Genomic DNA, 5,200 nt, shown 5'->3' with positions numbered 1-5,200 from the left:
TTTTTTGTTTGTGTGATTTTTAAAAAGCTAAAGTGGATAGAGAGAAATACTTTTTAACTGATGGTATATGGAGGGGATTATAATCAATGTAATGAAACAAGTTATATGAATGTAATGTGAAACTGATGATGTGCCCTGTAAACTTTCACTCAATCCACAATAAAAACCTTAAAAAAAAAAAAAAAAGCATGATACAAGGAGCAAACGTACATTGCTACAACCTGAAAAAAAAAAAAAATTGCTTGGTTTTGCTAATATGTACAAATAGAAGCCTGCAGAATATGCATGGGAATGGCTATAAGTGTGAGGGATAATGTGAAAGGAAACATTAGGTGAGATCAGTCTGAGTTTTTTGATTGGGGCCCACCAAGCACAGGTTCTTCAATTTTCAACTTCAGAGGTTAGGACAGGATATAATACTTTTTGTTGTTGTTCACTGAAGCATGGATTGTGCAGTGACCTACAATACATAAAGTTGAAGTAATAGATCTGCTTGAAAATTCTGTAGAGACATGAATCTATAGGCTTTGGGTAATTGGCATGTTAGAGTGGGTTTCTCAGTTGTTGTTATTGTTGTTGTTCAATAATAGGAAGAAATGAAGGGAGTCCAGTGTTAGGCATTTAGAACAGGGAAGAGGAGCTAACTTGAGATCAACCTCAGACCTGATCTGTCAGGAGAGCCCAGTAAAAGGAAAGAGAAAAGGGGATTTTACCCCCAAATCAGGCATATACAGAAAAGACTTAAGACTGACCTGCTATAAAGGGAAAGTGGTAGATCCAATTCGAAATGACTCATATGGGCCCTCAAATAGGAAAGGAAACCAAAGGTTCAGAAGACAAGTATTGGGAGACCCAAACACCACCCTAGGAGAAAACAATATACAAAGTGAAAGGCAGACTCACTTGCCATTCCTCCCACTCACGCTTGGTTAAGTTCTTCCCATTCGCCCAATTTCCTTTACCGCTAAAATGAATCTCACTTTGATTAACAGCCTATTCCTCTGCCTCTTTAAATCTGGAACGCTCTTATACAACCTGAAATGTAAGGGCAATTGAAACTCTGAGTCAGTGTCTCTTAACTGGAAGCCCCCATTTCTGCTGTCTTAGATTTCTATACTTGATCCTATCTCAAGGCAGACAGATATCACTGATATTATTTTCCTAGCAGTTACCATATGCATGCGAAAGCTGGACAGTGAACAAGGAAGACCATAGAAGTATTGATGCTTTTGTGTTATGTTGTTGGAGAATATTGAAAATGCCATGGAGATATTTAATCCCTCCAGTCCAGGCTTCATAAATGGTGCTGTTGTTGTTGTTGTTATTGGTAAGTGCTGTAAAATTGATTCCAACCCACAGCTACTTGCATAGGGTCGCCAAGGAGTATCTGGTGAACTTGAACTGCTGCCATTGTGATTCAAACCAATTTTGCAGTTCAGCGTATTAATCCACACCACCATACCAGGACTCCTCTAAATAGGGGTGGTGGTGGTTATGTGCTCTGGAGTCAGTTCCAACTCATAGCGACCCTGTATATGTTTTCCAAGGCAGTAAATCTTTATGAGAGCAGAAAGCCTTCTCTATCTCCCTTGCAATGGCTGGTGGTTTCAAACTTCTGACCTTGAGATTATTAGCAGACTGATCCATAACCACTATGCTACCAGAGCTCCTTTTCATGAATGGCAGCATAGAGGAATTGTAATTGCATTTTTTGTTGTTGTTAGGTACCATCAAGTCAGTACTGATGCATAGTGACTTTACGCACAGGAGAACGAAACACTGCTTGATCCTGGCCCAGCCTCACTATTGTTGCCACGCTTTAGTCCATTGGTGCTGCCACTTGGCCAATCCATTTCGTTGGGGGTCTTCCTCTTTTTCTCTGACCCTCCACCTTACCAAACATGATATTCTTCTCCAGTGACTGGTCCCTTCTGACAATATGTCCAAAATATGAGAGCCAAAGTTTGACCACCTTGGCCTCCAGGGAGCACTCTGGCTGAACTTCTTCCAAAATGGATCTAATGGTACTTTTGGCAGCCCATGGCATTTTCAATATTCTCCAACAACATAACACAAAAGCATCAATACTTCTATGGTCTTCCTTGTTCACTGTCCAGCTTTCGCATGCATATGAGGTTATTGAAAATACCATAGCTTGGGTTAGATACCACATGTTCATATCAATTGATGCAGAAAATACATTTGACAAAATCCAGTATCAATTTTTGATAAAATCACTCAATAAAATAGGAATAGAAGGGAAATTCCTCAACATATACAAATCCAACAGGATTTGTAAAGGAAACAGAAAACACTTCCTTTACAAACTGGAACTAGACAAAAATTTTATCAAAATTCCTATTCAAGAATGGGTTAGAAATCTTAGCCTGAGCTATAAAGCAAGAAAAAGAACTTAGAGGTGTCTGAATTGGTAAAGAAGAACTCAAACTCTCTCTGTTTGCAGATGATATTATCCAAAACTAGAAAACCCCAAATACCAAGTAAAAAAAAAAAAAAAAAAAAATTTATTGGAACTCATTGGAAGATTCAGGAAAGGAGCAGGGTGCAAAATCAATATATAAAACTCAGTTGTGTTCCTCTATACTAATAAAGATAGTTATAAAAAGGAAATTAGGAAAACAGTAACATTAACAATGCCCACCTAAAGGATAAATACTTGGGAATAAATCTAACCTGAAGAAACAAAAGACCTATACAAAGAAAACCACAAAACAATACTATAAGAAACCAAAAGAAATTTACAAAAATGGAAGAATATACCAAGCTAATGGATAGGAAAATTTAACATTCAGAAAATGTTATGCAATCTATAGATATAACATAATCCCAATCTAGATTCCAACAACATTCTTGAAAGAGATAAAAACAAAACAAAAAAACTACCACAAATTATATACGGAAGGGAAAGCACTGCTTAAGAAGACCAGAGTTGGAGATCTCTCACTCCCTGATCTCAAAATTTACTTACACAACCACAGTGGTCAAAACAGCCTGGTATTAGTACAATGAAAGATACACAGATCAGTGGAACAGAATTGAGAACTCAGAAGTAAATCTGTCTACATATAGTCAACTGATCTTTGACATAGGGCCTAAACACATTAAATGGAGAAGAGATAGTCTCTTCAACAAATGGTGCTGGCAAAAGTGGAAATCAATTTGCAAAAGAATGAAACAAAACCCATATCTCACACCTTATGCTAAAATTAACTCAACATAGATTGAAGACCTCAATGTAAATCCCAGAAATATAAAGGTCATCAGTGAAAGGATCCTACCTAGGAATCAGTGACAGAAGAGACTGTGGCAGAGACAAGGACATGGAGAGTTAAAGCAGCTGCGGACACTAGATCCATGGACTGACAAAGGCTGCGTACCTGCAGGCAGAAGGCTAGCTTGTAAAATGTTCCCTTTGGACATTTAAATACATATGTGTGTGTGTGTGTGTGTGTGTGTGTATTTTTTTGTTTTGTTTTGTTTTCATGTGTACTTCAAATATTTTTCCTTACTGATTTGTGAAAAATATGATGTAAAAGGCAAGTCACAGGAAGGTAGCCGGATAACTGTGGTTGCAGGAAGGAGATTATAATCATTTAGATGAAACAAAACTTATGATTGGTTGAAAGCAAATCTGATGATCTTCTTTGTTAACCTTCACCCAATTCATAATAAAAAGTTAAAAATAAAAATAGACTCTTAAATGTGGAAAAAAATAAAAGGGTAATAATGAAAATTATTATTCTTTCACATCAAAATTTTTAAAAAGAGGAAAATCAGAATAAATTAATGAATATTTAAAAAGAAAACCCACACACAATAGGAACTCACTGCAGAATATTATGTAGAACAAAACCCCCAAACACAATAAAACACAAAACAAAATCAATCAATTCATACCTATTAATAATTACACTTAATGAAAATGGATAAATTGCACCACTCAAGAGACAGAAAGTAACAGAATAATAAGAAAATAAGATGCTTCAATGTGCTGTCTACAAGAGACACACAAATAATTATATGCACACTCATGTTCACTGAAGTACTTTTCACAAAAGCAAAATGATGAAGACAGCCTAATCACCTGTCAACAGTAGAATAGTTAAACTTTTGTGTATACACATAAGACTAGGCAACAGTGAAGAATAATGATAAATCTGAAAACACCTCACAACATGGATGAAATTGGAGCATATTATGCTAAGTGCAATCAGTCAGTTACAAAAGACAAATATTGGATGAGAGCATAGTTGTAAACAGTTTTAAAAAGTGTTTTTCATGAAAAAAGAAACATTCTATGATGGCTACTGATGGTGGTGGAGGTGGTTGTGTGCCTTGGAGTCCGTTCTGACTCATAGAGACCTTGTATAGGGTTTCCAAGGCTGTATATCTTCACTGGAGCAGAAAGCTTCGTCTTTCTCCCATGGAATAGTTTTGAACTGCTGACCTTGAGGTTAGCAGTCCAACTCATAGTCACCACACTACCAGAGGTCCTTATACACTGGCTATAGGGTAGGTATAACAATATACAAGAAGGAGGTTGTCAGAGGAAAGATGAAGTTATCAAGAGACATAGGGAAGACAGTGAACCAGAACCTGATTGGAACTTAATTCAACAGCATTGTAGGAGGTTGTGGAACAATATACACTTGTCTGTGGATATTCATCAGCTACATGCTCAAATTTCTGATATAAGTAATTCTCAAGTTCAGAACTGAGTGGCTACTAATTTGCTACCTCGGCCAGAGATTAAGTTCCTCTGTGAACCTGGTTGAACTTCAGCATAGTTATCCTGCTTGGTCGTCTTAGAGCAGGTGGTGGTCTGGCAACATCTTGCGTGTGGGGTCCCCAGCTGGTCTCCTTCCTCCCTGCCTTCTTTGGATGGTGGATGTTTATGGTGGACATGTGGCCAGAGAAGGGCAAGGATCACATGGAACCTCGGCAACCTAAGACAGCACCATTGCCATGCTGCAATGAGTTTTGATGACGGGTCAGACTGAGGAATTCGCACTGACCGCCTAAGACAGGCAGCGTCCCTTAAACAAATAATAAATAAGGGGGAATCTGATGCAGACCGTGCAGACCCGGTCAGGAGTTCAAGTCCCTGTGGGCCCAAGCGTTGCTGACCGTCCAAACCATAGGCTCTGAGGATTAGACTTTAGCCACCTAGCAGACAAAG

This window comes from Chrysochloris asiatica, unplaced genomic scaffold (genome assembly GCF_000296735.1).
Source record: "Chrysochloris asiatica unplaced genomic scaffold, ChrAsi1.0 scaffold00306, whole genome shotgun sequence".
Taxonomy (NCBI): domain Eukaryota; kingdom Metazoa; phylum Chordata; class Mammalia; order Afrosoricida; family Chrysochloridae; genus Chrysochloris; species Chrysochloris asiatica.
The sequence above is the reverse complement of the archived record's forward strand: the minus strand, read 5'-3'. Positions refer to the sequence as shown.